Below are 18,351 nucleotides of genomic sequence, written 5' to 3' on the forward strand. Positions count from 1 at the left end.
AAAGCAACACATGTTTATTGAAGAATAGTGGGAAACCCCAGAGAAACTGAAGGAAGAAAATAAGCACTTAGCTGAAGACAACCATTCAAAAGTTCTGGCACCTTTTCCTCCCAACTTTCACTGAAGTTGAACAGATAAATGTATATATATGAAGTGATTTCTGGGAAAGACCAAAAAAAAAAAAAAAAGATACCAACAACAAGAAAACAAAAAAGAGAACAAAGCAGAAGAAAACGGTGTTCATTTTCTTCCTGAGGCTGCCCTTCCTCCCTACTGCTACTTGGTTTTACTACCTGCTTTTCTCCCTGGGCTTTCTTGACAAAACATGGTTCCACTACTTTTACCTTCTTCAAAGTGTTTGACAGAGTCATTTGCTTTCAACATGGAGTTTGAGCAAAATGGACTATTGTTTTAAAATATTCTATCATGTGTGCTGTAATATCTCATCCTGGACATGATACAAATGCTATGATAAAAAGAGGAGATGCTTTTAAAGTGATCACCAGAGTTGTGAAATTCATTGGCATGATCCTTCTTTTTTTTTTTTTTTTAAGATTTTATTTATTTATTTGACAGACAGAGATCACAAGTAGGCAGAGAGTCAGGCAGAGAGAGGAGGAAGCAGGCTCCCTGCAGAGCAGAAAGCCTGATGTGGGGCTCGATCCCAGGACCCTGGGGTCATGACCTGAGCTGAAGGCAGAGGCTTAACCCACTGAGCCACCCAGGCTCCCTGACATGATCCTTTTTTTGAGGGTCATAATTCGTTTAATTTTTTTCTGCTCCAGCTTAACTTTCACAGTCTTCAGTTGTTATGTGCATTAGACACAGTATTAGCAGTAGTGGCAGTAAAAATACTCCTGTCACCCTTTACAGGTACCATTTTACCAGCATCTCCTTACCACTGTAGCAGCTTTAAACCCTGTTTCAACCCTGTTCATTCCTTTAAATGCCTTTTCTCTCTGGCTTTCCTTAAAACCTTTTTCTTAGTTTTTGGTGTTCTATAGCTTTATCACAAACTGTCTAATTGAAGATTTCTCGTCTTTCTTGGTATCTGTGCATTTCCTGTATTTCTGGATTTATCATTTCTGTAATATGCTCAGCTGTTGTCTTCTGAAATGGTGACTCTGTCCTTCTGTACTTCCCAGGATTCTTATTTAAGCCTCCCATCTGTTGTTTGTGTCTCTCAAGCTGGCGTCCATCCTCTTCTCCTGCCTCCTTGTGTTGCATTCTGGGGAATGTCTTCACTTCTTGGTGCAGTGTGTGAAGTCCTTAATTCGGGGCTCATCTACTGCCCCACCATTCTGGTATGTTTTCTGTTGTGTTTTACATCTCAGTGATTTTTGGTCCCTGTTTAACTTCCTTCAGTTCCATGTTCACACTTGGCCTGTTGCTTTTGATAGGCTCTTGATCCTTCTTCATTTTTAAACCTCTTTTGTGTTCTTAAACAATTAACATGTAATATTTTCTATTCTGTATCTGATCATTCCAGTGTCTAAAGTCTTCATTTTCCCTCAGTCTTCTGTCTCTCACAGTGGCCTCATTTCTTGCATGCTCTGTGAAGGGATTTTGAGACCAGATTTATTGGAACATAGATATAATCTCTTTTAATTCTGTTTTTTGTGGTTTTGTTTGTTTGTTTGTTTCCTGGAGGGTTTGTCTTTCCTTTGACAGGAGGCTGGGAGTGTTCTTGGTTGGGATCACTTTGGTTCCATTTGAGGGTCCTGGTTTATTAAGGAAAGCTCAGGTTCAGTTCCCCCAACTTACCATGTGGTAGGAACGGAGTGTGGAGGGCACAGGCCTGTAGAGATCCTGCAGTGAAAATGGCATTTGTTCTCTGGCACCCTGATTTGTTTCTCTTGAGCTTTTTGCTTACAGATCAGGTTTTGGCTCACTTGTTTCTGCCACCTCCCTTCTTCCTGCTTCCTTTCCTACTGTTTTCTAAGTCCTTTGTTAGTTTTCCAATGTCCTCTAAAGCCCAGAAATGTTTTGTGAATTCCATTTGCCATCACTAATTGCAAGTCTCATCCTGCAGCAGGAAGGCCAGAGCCAGACACTCTAATGCTCTACCTCCCACAGAGGAGATTTTAATACTCTCTCCTCGTGTTCAGAAATTCTAGATTGGAGATGGAGTTATGGATACATTATCATCTACAGAGGATTAGTTGCCTATATAATAGAACAAGTATGCATTATTCTAATCTTCCTAAAACTTCCATTTTGCACAATAAATATGAATGAATAAGGAACCCGCATTACTTTAGTTTATGCAGATGTTCTCTTTCTGTCTCTGGCTTTAGATGGTAGGTTGTAATTTGTATGGTTCATTCTGAAAATTGGGTAACTTCATTCTTATTTTCTACATGTTGGTGCCATATAAAGTGATGATTTATGGAGATTCAGAGGTAAATATTTATCAACATCTAAATAATTGGGGAAGGCTTCCTTTACAAAAGGTAGAATTATTAAGACCTGTTTAATCACAGAAGGGATATCCTGTAAAGCTAGCCCATAAATAAAAAGTGGATCAGAAGAAAGCAGAGAGAGGAGAGAATTTGGAAGGAGCACGTGTAGGGACACCTACTGCCTATCCCTGTAAGTCAGGGGCAATCCGGAAGGGAAACCTTGTTAAAGGAGGCAGTAGTGTTTAGATGTAATGAGCTACTGGAAACCTCACAGTGTTCTGGTGAAGCAAGTGGTGTACAATCAAGTCCGCCAGCCCAGTTGAAGTTGTGGCTTCAGGCAGCAAGCGAGCAGGCCTTTCTGTCTGCCTTTATCTCCAGTGGGAGCAACTTGTCCTCCTTGAAGTCAGCCTCCAGACATCTTTTCCTGTCGCTACACATCTGTGCATCACTGAGAATTTCTGCGGTTGCTGCTTCATGGAGATGTTTGTCACTTTTGGGTTTTGTTTGTTTTGTTTTGTTTTTTACCGAGGTTCACTTGCTAAGTTTTCTCTTCTCTTAAAAATATATTTAATCTAGGGGTGCCTGGGTGGCTCAGTGGATTAAAGCCTCTGCCTTCGGCTTGGGTCATGATCCCAGGGTCCTGGGATTGAGCCCCACATCAGGCTCTCTGCTCAGCAGGGAGCCTGCTTCCCTTCCTCTCTCTCTCTGCCTGCCTCTCTGCCTATTTGTGATCTCTTTAAAAATTTAAAATCTTTAAAAATTTAAAATCTTTAAAAAATATATGTGTTTAATCTAGGGGCACCTGGGTGGCTAAGTGGGTGGGTTAAGCCTGTCTCTTCAGCTCAGATTATGATCTCAGGGTCCTGGGATTAAGTCCTGCATCGGCAGGGAGCCCTCTTCCTCTCTCTCTCTCTCTCTCTCTGCCTCTTTGCTTACTTGTGATCTCTCTCTGTCAAATAAATAAGTAAGTAAATAAATCTTTTAAAAAGCTGAGTGAAATAAGTCAAGCAGAGAGAGTCAATTATCATATGGTTTCACTTATTTGTGGAGCATTACAAATAGCATGGCGGACAAGGGGAGATGGAGAGAAGGGAGTTGAGGGAAACTGGAAGGGGCGGTGAACCATGACAGACTATAGACTCTGAAAAATAATCTGAGGGCTTTGAAGGGGTGGGGGTGGGAGGTTGGGGGAACCAGGTGGTAGGTATTAGAGAGGGCACGGATTGCATGGAGCTCTGGGTATGGTGCAAAAACAACGAATACTGTTACACTGAAAAAATATATATATATATATATATATATATATATTTCATCTATCATTGCCATGTATTTCAAATGGTAGTGGGGGATGATGGTGTGGGACCCCCTGAAGTGAATTTACACGGCCATCTTGACCACAATATAAGTGTCGTACACAGCCGTCCTGTGTCCCCTTTCCTTCTGAAATGGATTTTGTCTTCCCAGCTGTTATCAATAGAAGACAGGGGTCTTTGTTCTTGTAGGTGACTTGTCCAAGATTGCACAGCTTTTGAGGTTTAACCTTTGGTCTGATTGTAGGACCCATTTTCTTTAACTCAGTGCCATGCAACCTACCATGTAGGAGTCTCAATACTCTCCTGCTTTTGAAGCTGTACTCCACAGGCCACGTCTACCAGTGCATATCTATTCTTGTCTAGTTCACTCATTTATTGCATACATTTACTGGATGCCAGCTATGTGTTTCAGGCACCTTTCTAGGTGCTGGAGATATGGCAGTGGGCAAGTCAGACACAACCCCCTGCCCTCATTGATCATGTTCCATTTCCTACTACTGGAAGCATCCACCAGGAACAATGGACTTATGCCAGAAGTCCAGCAATGATATGAGTTTCAGAAATTTCTGAATGGTTCTTTGTGGAAGTGATGCTTTGGCGGCAGCCCTCAAGGTAGCTACCTGCACAGGCAAAAAGGAGGGCTGGTGTAGAAATGCCTGATGAATGGGCTTCAAGGTCAAATAACTGAGCAAGGTCTTTAAGGTCTTATTTAGCTCTGAGATTTTTCAAGAACTTTCCATGATACATGTGCATATTATAGAAAAAAACCCTATTGAAATCACACTGTAAATTTGGAGGACGATTGTCTTTGCAATATTTTTGTGATTAACTGACAGTTGATGATACGGGCACTGTTGTAAGTCACTTATCCCTGTGCTGGCACTTTGTGGTAAATTCTTTTATCATCCTTATTTTTCAGAGGTAGAGACTGATGCAAAGGGAGAAGTTTAGTGGTTCTCCACTGGCCACAGCTAAGCTAGCAAAAAGCAAAAAGCAGAGCATGCATTGGAACCAGGCACTGTGGCTCCAGACCCCAACTCTTCACCCTTGGGCTTCTTGCAGCACGCCTGCTTCCTTGTCACTAAGAACTTGGTGCAGGAGTTTAACAGTACCTTTAACTTCTAGTTTTTCTTTCTCAGAAATGAATCTGCATTGCAGTGCATCTCTGCATAAACATGGTTTAATTTTTTCACCTTTAATTTTGTTTTTAGGTAAGATCTGAAGGAGTCAATCTGTTTCTTCTGTGGCTTCAAGCACTTCAGACAAACTTTGCAGAAGAGCAGGTGCTGATTTTTGCTTGCCTCGTGCCTGGTTTCCCAGTGATCATGTCATCCAGAGGGACCTGCATGGTGGAGACACTCATCAGTCCTAGCCCTGGTGTGGCGGATGATGAGGAACATTTTAGCCAGCCTTACAGGTTGAAATGACTCTGGAAGTTCTCTTGAGGGATTCCTCAGCTTGTCATGATCCTGAATAGAACCCTTTATTTCATAGATGGGTTTGGAGGAGGAATTATCCCCTGCTCTTGTTCACAGTAATGTCTTACAGACATTAGAATAGAAAGAATCAGAGCCTTTTTTATATGCAATGAGGACAGGAGACATTTACTGAAGTGTTGGAAACAGGAATGGAAGGGAGGACTCAGATGTTGGAAACAGCAGGAAGTGGAGACACATCATGTATCCGGAGTGTTTTCTTGGCTGTGAATAAAATTTAAATCTGCCATCCAAAACTACTGTTTATTGTCCTCAGCATGATTGTTTCACGAGTGGACATTCATCTGCTCACCCAGCTGTGAATGTTCATGCTGCATTCATGGAAAGACAGTAGCTGCTTCCTGGGAAAGTCATGGCAACCATCTGTGTCCCATGAGTTTTTAAGGAACTTGCCAGTTAGGGCCATTGATTGATTAATGCACATCACTTTATTGCTCAAAGACAGGTATTTGATCCTTAGGCTGACCAAAGCAGAATTTGGCAGAGAGAAGAATAGTTTAGAGGGAGAGGTGGCTTCATGGGACTTTGTACCATATATCCAACCCCTTGATGCTTGCTGGCCTGGAGTGTAGTGTGAGCAGGTTCCAAAGGAGGGGCAGATGTATTTTAATGAAGGCCATTTTTAAAAAACCCTTTGAACGTTGGTGAAAGAACTCCTTTTTTTCCCCACTCTGGAGCAAAGATATATCCACAAGAATCACTCCACTCTTGCTGGCCATATCAGGGGAAAGGATCACTGAGGACCAAACAAGCTTTTTCTTTCCAGTACTATTGAACTGTATGGTTATTCAGGTAAAAGCAAAATCTTGGATAATTCAGGAATGGTCTTCCTCTTGATGGGAAAGAGGAAACATTGCTTATTTTCTCCCAGCTCATCCATATTTAGTATGTTTGTTGGTTTGTTTGTTTGTTTTTTGAATTGAGTCTTTATGATATTTCACTAGAACTTGAATATGTGCTATATCACATCAGCAAAGACCTGGCATACATAATATTTTGTGTGAGAGTGTATGTCAAGGAAACATTTCAGTTCTCCCATCTGCTTTCATATTACCATATTCACACAGAACACTTCACTTCTTTTTTTTTTTAAGATTTTATGTATTTATTTGACAGAGAGAAATCACAAGTAGATGGAGAGGCAGGCAGAGAGAGAGAGAGGGAAGCAGGTTCCCTGCTGAGCAGAGAGCCCGATGTGGAACTCGATCCCAGGACCCTGAGATCATGACCTGAGCCGAAGGCAGTGGCTTAACCCACTGAGCCACCCAGGCGCCCCCAGAACACTTCACTTCTAACACTGTGGCTGAGGCTGTGGATTTTTCCCTCACCAGGCAACTCTGCAACACCAGCTGGGTGTCCTGTAGTTTCACTCAGCTTTGACACTGTCTGCCTTGATATGGCATCTGATCCCACAGGTTAAGGGCTCAGTCCTGTGAGACTGTTCCATCACATTCAGGTGCCAGTCACAAGTAGGAGGGGCCCAGGTTACCCACAACTTCTCTACAACTTGGCTACAAATCAGAGGTTTCTTCAACTCCTCCTCCGGTTCAACTGAGTGGCTCACAGAACTCTGGGAAACATTTGTTTTTATTTACAATTTATGAAAGGTATGATAAAGGATACAGATGAACAGTCAGATGCAAACACACAAAGGGCACAGTCTGGGAGGGTCCCAAGCACAGGAATGTTTATTCCTGTGGAGCTGGGTTTCATCTCCCTCCTGGTACCTGGATATGTTTACTTACCTGGAAGTTTCCTGAAACCCCTGCTATGAGGATTTTTATGGAGGCTTCCTTACATAGATGTGCTCTGCTTTCAGCCCCCTCCCCTCTCTGGGGGAATGTAGGGGTTGGGGTGGAGGTGCCGAAGATTCTAAATTCTAATCATGGTGTGGTCTTCCTGGTGATGTGTCCTCACTGAGGAGCCATCTGGGAGCCCACCCAGAGTTGTGTTATTAGAACAAAATATTAAACTCAAAATGGATGAAAGACCTCAATGTGAGATAGGAATTTTTGCCAGTTTTCTTAAGGGGATTCTTTCTCTCTGCTATCCCTCAAGATTCTGTCCTTGCCTCCCTTCCTGACTGCACTGTCCTATTGGGCAATCTTGCCTATTGGGCAGGTGGAATGGACCAGTAGGGTCAAAATGCACAGCTTCTAGAAGACAAAGGGATACTCCAGTTTGCTCTCAGGACTTTGGAGTCTTTGTGGTTTTGGTGCTGATGAAAGGAAATGAGAGAGGAGAGCAGACAAGAAAGAGTGCTAAGTCATTAGAGAGAACTGGTGGGATAAAATACAAGCATGATGAGTAGAATGAGTTTAAAAACATGATACTATTGGGTGATTTTTTTTTAATACTCAGTAAGAATATTTTTAACAAAGTGAACCATTTAGTTTTGAAATATTCATTCTTAGCATCATTTGAGTTTTAAGATAGGATTACATTACATGATTGTCAACATTATTTGTCACCATGACTTTTTTTTTTTTTTTAATTTCGGATAGGAATTTTAATAAGATAGCATTTTATTTCAGTAGACATTTAAATTAAAATTTAAATGTACATATGTTCTTTCCCAGATATTATCCAAAGGCTACAAATTAGAGTGGAAGAATAAGGAGAATCAAGATACTTGTTTTAAAGTTCTTTTTACATTGTTTTGAAAATATTGTCTTCCTCATTTATTTCCATCATTTACCGTGTTAGCAAAATCTACAAGCTTGTACTTGGTAAGTACTGATTGGGCTGGGTATAGAGGATGTCCACAGGGAAGCTGTCCGTTCTCTTTCAAAGTGACCTTTGTTTATTTTTAAGCAAAATAGTCACTTTCTTCTTATATTTAATGGTAACTTTATTGTAAGAGGTTTAAAGTTTCCTAATAAATGATTTTACCTATTTGTACAAACTATTTATTTGTACCTCAGGAAGACCGTGGCTCCTAAAATAATTCAACATGTGTCATGATTCTTCTTGGTATAATTATATTTAAAATTATGTTTTAAAATTTTAATTTTTAATTGAAACTGTTTGTTGAAGGCAGTATTTATTTTCTCATGCAAAGATGTTGAAATACACATTCTTGTCGAAGTCTTCTCTTAAAGGTGTTGAAGTATGGTGACCCCAGACCCCAGACCTTGCCCAGTGGTGAGGCAGACCATCCCAGGCCATGCAACTGCCCAGAGTAGCCCTTCCTTATATCCTGGATCTTTCATCCACTAGGTGCTACTTACAGCTTCTTATGGAGGGGCCAATATTTGGGCAACTGTGCAACCTGAGGGCAGTAAGCTCCAGAAAGGAAGGAAACATGAGGGAATTTCTAGTTTCACTGCTCAGTGTTTTTTGGATGTTTGTTTGTTTGTTTTCCCCTATGAAAAATGAAGGCCCACAGGACAGAAGTATCCCTTTGATTGGTGTTGGGGTGGGGAAGCAAATTTTCTTCTCCCTATTATTGGAAAACAGGCAAAATTAGTTAAAGTGAATAATCAGAAACAATTTGGGAGGGAAAAAGATCACAACAGGCATTAATCAATGTGGTGAATGTGGACTACTAATTCAGTTGTCTTTGGGTGTTTACTTACATAGACACAAATGTGCATGCTTGGATCAGGGGAAAACAGCAGAAACTTGATGCCTTTTGAAAGATGTAGAAGTACTAGCCTTTAGAGGTACCGGGCTGTGTATTTGTTAGCTATCTGTATATGGGTATTTTTTTCAGAACGTGTTTCTGATTTGATAAATAGTCTATATTCACTGTGGAAAACATAGTATATTTTAATATATTGAAATTAAAGTTCTTTGTTGAGAACTTGTCTGCCTCATGCAAGTGCCTCCAGGTAAATAAAAGGTGGGAGGTTGGGGTACCAGGTGGTGGGTATTATAGAGGGCACGGATTGCATGGAGCACTGGGTGTGGTACAAAAACAATGAATACTTTTTCAATATCCCTTTGGCTATTCGAGTTCTTTTCTGGTTCCATATAAATTTTAGAATTATTTGTTCCATTTCTTTGAAAAAGATGGATGGTACTTTGATAGGAATTGCATTAAATGTGTAGATTGCTTTAGGTAGCATAGACATTTTCACAATATTTATTCTTCCAATCCAGGAGCATGGAACATTTTTCCATTTCTTTGTGTCTTCCTCAATTTCTTTCATGAGTACTTTATAGTTTTCTGAGTATAGATTCTGTGTCTCTTTGGTTAGGTTTATTCGTAGGTATCTTATGGTTTTGGGTGCAATTGTAAATGGGATTGACTCCTTAATTTCCCTTTCTTCTCTCTTGCTGTTGGTGTAGAGAAATGCAACTGATTTCTGTGCATTGATTTTATATCCTGACACTTTACTGAATTCCTGTATAAGTTCTAGCAGTTTTGGAGAGGAGTCTTTTGGGTTTTCCACATATAGTATCATATCATCTGCGAAGAGTGATAATTTGACTTCTTCTTTGCTGATTTGGATGCCTTTAATTTCCTTTTGTTGTCTGATTGCTGAGGCTAGGACCTCTAGTACTATGTTGAATAGCAATGGTGATAATGGACATCCCTGCCGTGTTCCTGACCTTAGCGGAAAAGCTTTCAGTTTTTCTCCATTGAGAATGATATTTGTGGTGGGTTTTTCATAGATGGCTTTGATGATATTGAGGTATGTGCCCTCTATCCCTACACTTTGAAGAGTTTTGATCAGGAAGGGATGTTGTACTTTGTCAAATGCTTTTTCAGCATCTATTGAGAGTATCATATGGTTCTTGTTCTTTCTTTTATTGATGTGTTGTATCACATTGACTGATTTGCGGATGTTGAACCAACCTTGCAGCCCTGGAATAAATCCCACTTGGTCGTGGTGAATAATCCTTTTAATGTACTGTTGAATCCTATTGGCTAGTATTTTGTTGAGTATTTTCGCATCTGTGTTCATCAAGGATATTGGTCTATAGCTCTTTTATTTGGTGGGATCCTTGTCTGGTTTTGGGATCAAGGTGATGCTGGCCTCATAAAATGAGTTTGGAAGTTTTCCTTCCATTTCTATTTTTTGGAACAGTTTCAGGAGAATAGGAATTAGTTCTTCTTTAAATGTTTGGTAGAATTCCCCCGGGAAGCCGTCTGGCCCTGGGCTTTTGTTTGTTTGGAGATTTTTAATGACTGTTTCAATCTCCTTACTGGTTATGGGTCTGTTCAGGCTTTCTATTTCTTCCTGGTTCAGTTGTGGTAGTTTATATGTTTCTAGGAATGCATCCATTTCTTCCAGATTGTCAAATTTATTGGCGTAGAGTTGCTCATAGTATGTTCTTATAATAGCTTGTATTTCTTTGGTGTTAGTTGTGATCTCTCCTTTCATTCATGATTTTATTTATTTGGGTCCTTTCTCTTTTCTTTTTGATAAGTCGGGCCAGGGGTTTATCAATCTTATTAATTCTTTCAAAGAACCAGCTCCTACTTTCGTTGATTTGGTCTATTGTTTTTTTGATTTCTATTTCATTGATTTCTGCTCTGATCTTTATGATTTCTCTTCTCCTGCTGGTCTTAGGGTTTCTTTCTTGTTCTTTCTCCAGCTCCTTTAGGTGTAGGGTTAGGTTGTGTACCTGAGACCTTTCTTGTTTCTTGAGAAAGGCTTGTACCGCTATATATTTTCCTCTCAGGACTGCCTTTGCTGTGTCCCACAGATTTTGAACCGTTGTATTTTCATTATCATTTGTTTCCATGATTTTTTTCAATTCTGCTTTAATTTCCCGGTTGACCCATTCATTCTTTAGAAGGATGCTGTTTAGTCTCCATGTATTTTGGTTCTTTTCAAACTTCCTTTTGTGGTTGAGTTCTAGCTTTAGAGCATTGTGGTCTGAAAATATGCAGGGAATGATCCCAATCTTTTGATACCGGTTGAGTCCTGATTTAGGACCGAGGATATGATCTATTCTGGAGAATGTTCCGTGTGCACTAGAGAAGAATGTGTATTCTGTTGCTTTGGGATGAAATGTTCTGAATATATCTGTGATGTCCATCTGGTCCAGTGTGTCGTTTAAGGCCTTTATTTCCTTGCTGATCTTTTGCTTGGATGATCTGTCCATTTCAGTGAGGGGAGTGTTAAAGTCCCCTACTATTATTGTATCATTGTTGATGTGTTTCTTTGATTTTGTTAATTGGTTTATATAGTTGGCTGCTCCCACGTTGGGGTCATAGATATTTAAAATTGTTAGATCTTCTTGTTGGACAGACCCTTTGAGTATGATATAGTGTCCTTCCTCATCTCTTATTATAGTCTTTGGCTTAAAATCTAATTGATCTGATATAAGGATTGCCACTCCTCCTTTCTTCTGATGTCCATTAGCATGGTAAATTCTTTTCCACCCCCTCACTTTAAATCTGGAGGTGTCTTCGGGCTTAAAATGAGTTTCTTGGAGGCAACATATAGATGGGTTTTGTTTTTTTATCCATTCTGATACCCTGTGTCTTTTGACAGGGGCATTAAGCCCATTAACATTCAGGGTAACTATTGAGAGATATGAATTTAGGGCCATTGTATTGCCTGTAAGGTGACTGTTACTGTATATGGTCTCTGTTCCTTTCTGATCTACCACTTGTAGGCTCTCTCTTTGCTTAGAGGACCCCTTTCAAGATTTCCTGTAGAGCTGGTTGGTGTTTGCAAATTCTTTCAGTTTTAGTTTGTCCTGGAAGCTTTTAATCTCTCCTTCTATTTTCAATGATAGCCTAGCTGGATATAGTATTCTGGGCTGCATGTTTTTCTCATTTAGTGCTCTGAAAATATCATGCCAGCTCTTTCTGGCCTGCCAGGTCTCTGTGGATAAGTCAGCTGCCAATCTAATATTTTTACCATGTATATTATAGACTTCTTTTCCCGGGCTGCTTTCAGGATTTTCTCTTTGTCACTGAGACTTGTAAATTTTACTATTATGTGACGGGGTGTGGGCCTATTCTTATTGATTTTGAGGGGCATTCTCTGAACCTCCTGAATTTTGATGCTCGTTCCCTTTGCCATATTGGGGAAATTCTCCCCAATAATTCTCTCTAGTATACCTTCTGCTCCTCTGTCTCTTTCTTCTTCTTCTGGAATCCCAATTATTCTAATGTTGTTTCGTCTTATGGTGTCACTTATCTCTCGAATTCTCCCCTCGTGGTCCAGAGCCAACGTTGGTGGCATCACAATTCCGGACTTCAAGCTCTATTACAAAGCTGTCATCATCAAGACAGCATGGTACTGGCACAAAAACAGACCCCTAGATCAATGGAACAGAATAGAGAGCCCAGTTGACTCTATGGTCAACTAATCTTTGACAAAGCAGGAAAGAATGTCCAATGGAAAAAAGACAGCCTCTTCAATAAATGGTGCTGGGAAAATTGGACAGCCACATGCAGAAAAATGAAATTGGACCATTTCCTTACACCACACACAAAAATAGACTCAAAATGAATGAAGGACCTCAATGTGAGAAAGGAATCCATCAAAATCCTTGAGGAGACCACAGGCTGCAACCTCTTCGACCTCAGCTGCAGCAACATCTTCCTAGGAACAACGCCAAAGGCAAGGGAAGCAAGGGCAAAAATGAACTATTGGGATTTCATCAAGATCAAAAGCTTTTGCACAGCAAAGGAAACAGTTAACAAAATCAAAAGACAACTCACAGAATGGGAGAAGATATTTGCAAACGACATATCAGATAAAGGACTAGTGTCCAGAATCTATAAAGAACTTAGCAAACTCAACACCCAAAGAACAAATAATCCAATCAAGAAATGGGCAGAGGACATGAACAGACATTTCTGCAAAGAAGACATCCAGATGGCCAACAGACACATGAAAAATGCTCCATATCACTCGGCATCAGGGAAATACAAATCAAAACCACAATGCGATATCACCTCACACCAGTCAGAATGGCTAAAATCAACAAGTCAGGAAATGACAGATGCTGGCGAGGATGCGGAGAAAGGGGAACCCTCCTACACTGTTGGTGGGAATGAAAGCTGGTGCAGCCACTCTGGAAAACAGCATGGAGGTTCCTCAAAATGTTGAAAATAGAACTGCCCTATGACCCAGCAATTGCACTATTGGGTATTTACCCTAAAGATACAAAGGTAGTGATCCAAAGGGGCACGTGCACCCGAATGTTTATAGCAGCAATGTCCACAATAGCCAAACTATGGAAAGAACCTAGATGTCCCTCAACAGATGAATGGATTAAGAATATGTGGTATATATACACAATGGAATACTATGCAGCCATCAAAAGAAATGAAATCTTGCCATTTGCGACAACATGGATGGAACTAGAGCGTATCATGCTTAGCGAAATAAGTCAAGCAGAGAAAGACAACTATCATATGATCTCCCTGATATGAGGAAGTGGCGATGCAACATGGGGGCTTAAGTGTGTTCGAGAAGAATAAATGAAACAAGATGGGATTGGGAGGGAGACAAACCATAAGTGACTCTTAATCTCACAAAACAAACTGAGGGTTGCTGGGTGGAGGGGGTTTGGGGAAGGGGGTGGGATTATGGACATTGGGGAGGGTATGTGCTTTGGTGAGTGCTGTGAAGTATGTAAACCTGGCGATTCACAGACCTGTACCCCTGGGGATAAAAATATATGTTTATAAAAAATAAAAACTTATATTAAAAAAATACAATGAATACTGTTATGCTGAAAATAAAAAAAAAAGAAAGTCAGTAAGAGAGCTGGACATACAGCAAGTAGTAGCTCAAGTCCAATACCATGTAACTTTTTGTATTGATTATGAAATTTAAAGGAGAAAGGGACTTTTTTTTTATTCTATTTCCTTTCAATGTTCCAGAATTCATTGTTTATGCACCACACCCAGTGCTTCATGCAATACGTGCCCTCCATAATACCCATCACCAGGCTCACCCAACCCCCTACCTGCCTCCCTTCTAAAGCCCTCAGTTTGCTTCTCAGAGTCCACAGTCTCTCATGGTTTGTCTCCCCCACCAGTTTCCCTCAACTCTCTTCTCCCCTCCATCTCCCAATGTCCTCTGTGTTATTCCTTATGTTCCAGAAGTAAGAAACCATATGATAATTGACTCTGCTTGACTTGTTTCACTCAGCATAATCTCTTCCAGTCCAGTTCATGTTGATACAAAAGTTGGGTATTCATTCTTTCTGATGAAGGCATAATAATCCATATTTTATATTTATATGGACCACATCTTTATCCATTCATCCATTGAAGGGCATCTTGGTTCTTTCCACACTTTAGTGACTTTGGCCATTGCTGCTATGAACATTGGTATACAGATGGCCCTTCTTTTCACTACATCTGTATTGTCTTGGTATATACCGAGTGCAGTTGCAGGGTCATAGGGCAGCTCCATTTTAATTTTTTGGAGGAATTTTCACACTGTTTCCCAATGTGGCTGTACCAATAAAGGGACTTGTTATTAATTCTGTGGAGCTGGTCAAGTCTGATACTCAAAGATGAATTCTTTCAGATATAAAGTAGTTTATACTGATTCTATTCTTCAGATTCATCTACAAGGAAAAGCCTATAAAACTAAAGTCCCATGGATTTGATTAGGGTAGTATTGGATGTTAAAGTACCTGAAATGATGAAGAATGTCTGTACATTCTTCTAGATTTGTTTCAGTCCTAAAATATTATATTAGTTATAATGTATGTGAAAATATCCTTACTATTAGAATTGCTTATCCTTTCTCAAATTTTTTAGTGGCTTAGTACTTAGTACTTCCACCGCTGTATGCCATAGCTGCAATAAGCAAGCAGTAACAGGAGCCACCATCCCACCTTTGTCAGGTCACAAGGCAGAATCAGAAACAAGTCTACCAAAAAATGTCATCCCTAATAATTTCTGGTACTTTAATTTTAAAGTTTTAGTTGATATTCATCCAATCAAATATATAGCTGAGGTATATGTTTGTGAGAAATTGAACTGTTTAGGGTGGTGGGTTACACTCACTCCCCTAATCATGTATTCTGTTTCCTTCCAGACATCCCCCATTTGAGACCAGCGCCAGTGTATGTACATTACTACAACTCAAGACAATGAAAACATTTATAGTATGAAAATTCCATACATGGCAGTTCACATTGTTTTTATTAAATGGATTATAAATTTCTTTTTGGAAAAAAAGTATCTAGCTATAATCCAAAACACTCAAAATCGAGTTGCTGTACTGCCCCATATCAAACAGGTATGTCATTCCTCTTTTTCTTATATCTTACATAGGTAAAAATACACTAACACATACCAAAGTAATTGACTCATAGGGGTTTTGGTTCCTAAAGGATGCTGGTTCTAGAGATTATGTTTATGGGTGGGCTCTCTCTCTGTTGCTGAAGTGTCAGAGGGACTTCTGAGGTAGCACTTGCCATGCTCTGCTGACATTGCCATGAAAAGGTGATCTTGGGGGCCAGGGAGATGTTCTGAGAACATGGTGTTGTGTGCAGTCTCCTGGACCCTCTCATTTTCCTTCCTTTGCTCAAGAATCAGTGACATCGGAGCAAAAGACCAGGGGCCTGTGTTGCCTTCACCCATCCCCAGCACCAGGCAGGCCCTCAAGAATCATGAAGGTGGGCTGTGGGAAGGACCTATTCTACTGCCAAGTGCCTTTTGGCATCTCAGGGGGAGGAGTGGAAGAGCATCTCAGGATTTTGAGGTGCCATGATGGAATGCCTGGAAGAAAAGGCCATCTCTTTCAAAGGCTTTCAGTGAAGACCTCTTTCTCTGTGGGGCCCATGGTATACCTTCCCTCTCTTGTGGTCCTTGGTCATAGAGAAATGGGCTTACCCAGCAGGTTGAGTTGCTTAGAGACCTTGTGCTGTGTAGAGAAGGACAACTTGGGGAGGTTTGAGAGGAGCTGCTTCATGGCAGGGGCCTGCTTTTATGCACAAAGCATGGTCCCCTTAGAGCAGGTTCGCTGATGCCCCGGAGTTCCCAAAAGTGTGACTAGGCCTGAGCTGGAAGAGTTTACAAACCTGAGTGGCAGGTAGCATCTTGATGGAGGAGGACCAAACTGAGGTCCAGAGCACGTGTCCTCATTGAGAGAGAGATCCCAAGTAGGCAGAGAGGCAAGCAGAGAGAGAGAGAGGAGGAAGCAGGCTCCCCACCGAGCCGTGAGCCCAATGCAGGACTCGATCCCAGGACCCTGAGATCATGACCTGAGCTGAAGGCAGTGGCTTAACCCACTGAGCCACCCAGGTGTCCCACAAAATTGATTTTCCAAAGGAATATCCCAGAACACTGAGGAAAATTTAAAAGAGATGGAAATGAGAAACGAATAAGTAAGATCTGAGGTCAGGTCCAAATCTACCTTGCAAGTATCCTGAGAACAAAATGAGAAAATAACAGAAGTTATAACTGAACTAATGCAACATTTACTTGAGCTGAAAAACAGTCATGCCTTCAGTTCATAAAGCCTTCAAGTCCCAGGGAGAATTAGCTGAACATATTCAAACCCAAACAGACATAAACCTATTTGACTTTCAGGGACTAAGAAAAAATTGTCAGAGTTCCAAACAGAAACCAACAGTTCCTTCTAGAAAATGAGACAGAGTATCATTGAATATTGACTTTAAGCTGTATCCCTCAGAGCTGAAAGAACTCTCTTTCTTAGAACTCTTGCTTCCTATCACATATGTAACCAGATGTCAGATTGATTAACATTGTAAATTGATTTAAGTTCTAACTCTACAAACAAAATGATAAAGAATTTGGAGACAATCTAGGGACATGTAAAAATTTGGGAAGTGGTAGACTACCTTAGGTAGAGATAAGACCCACAGACCATAGAAGAAATGACATGCCACTTTATTTTAAAAATTTGAAAAAGATTTGTATATCAAAAAATAGAGTAAAGCTGCATGTGGGCAACAGGCTGTGAAAAGCATCTGTAACATTAGTTGTTCAAGGATTTCATGTCTCTGACATGCCTACAAATTGAGAAGAAGACAAACAGTCGGATTGAAAAACAGACCAAATGAGAGGAAGGAGAAGTTCATGGAAAAGGAAACAGAAATGACCCTGGATTTCATATTGAGCCAGGGAACACCATTAGTTCTGGACCATGTTGAGACACCTTTATTCACTCACCCTGTAGACAAAAACTAAAAATCATCAGGTAGACAAAAATTTGCATGAAATCATATATAAGAAACTCAGTCCCACTCTTTGATAAATTTTACAGTTTTATCTTGTGTGATTGTTAAGTCAATTCAAAACAATCTGTTTAGAGACTCTGACTGTTCCCTACTTGGTTACAAATTTCCAGGGAACCATCACTGTATTTATTGAGAATAAGTTCCTCATTCTTGAAAAATACATTTGAGTGATGAAAAATAGCAAGAATAGCGGAATAACCACAAATTCAAGGTTCTAGTTTTCCCCCCGCCCTTAGTTGGAAAGGAAACTTTTCACACATGTGAGTCACTTTTATTATCTGGCTTTCTTAGTTTCCGTAAAGTCTGACCTCCTGAATCAGTTTGGATGGTTGTCTCATCCTAACTCAAACTGTCTTAAAGAGTAAACAAAACAAAACAAAAAAAACAAAACCTTCAATCTCATGAAGAAGCAGCTCATGGCAGGGCTTGCAGAGAATGTGTTTTATTCACACTGTCTCCATTATTCTCTCCATTTTTCCCTACTCTGCCCTTTCCCTATGGCCAGTTTGTCTTCCACCCCCTGCTGACTGTGTGATGGCTGCCCACAGTGGGGGCACTGCTTTCCTTGTTCACATTCAGAGACAACCCAGATATTTCTGTAAAGCCCTTCCCATTTGTGTGCGTGGGACAACCTAGGTTACTGTCTCTCGTAGAACAGTAACAAGGCACTGACTGTGGTACAGCTGGCTGTGTGAATGGCCCAGGAGGAACATGACTGGCTTCCATGACAGAACCCTTCCCTGTAGTGTGGATGGGGCCAGCTTCCTGTGAGTCACCTGGGCTGCAGTGGAAGAGGCACACGGTGCCCTGGGGTTCAGGGAGGGGGAGGGAGGAAGGTTGCTGGCAGTCAACTATCCAGGCCCAGTACTACCACACCCTGAAGATAGTCCTACCTAGAAATGGTCCCTGCCATTGTACAGAATCAATATGTCTCACAGTGTGTTCTTCTAGTAGTTTTTTAGTGCCTCTGTAGCAAATGACAAATTCTCAGTGGCT

General features: G+C 40.7%; 1 long non-coding RNA gene across 1 annotated transcript; it reads left to right on the forward strand.

Moving 5' to 3' along the window:
• Positions 1–6,442: 6,442 nt before the first annotated feature.
• Positions 6,443–8,112, forward strand: LOC123394846. The gene is made up of 2 exons (XR_006609561.1): positions 6,443–7,208; positions 7,804–8,112. It is a non-coding gene; the product is annotated as an uncharacterized LOC123394846 (long non-coding RNA).
• Positions 8,113–18,351: the final 10,239 nt, after the last annotated feature.

This window comes from Mustela putorius, unplaced genomic scaffold (assembly GCF_011764305.1).
Source record: "Mustela putorius furo isolate JIRA1106 unplaced genomic scaffold, ASM1176430v1.1 tig00000117_pilon_pilon_pilon, whole genome shotgun sequence".
Classification (NCBI taxonomy): domain Eukaryota; kingdom Metazoa; phylum Chordata; class Mammalia; order Carnivora; family Mustelidae; genus Mustela; species Mustela putorius.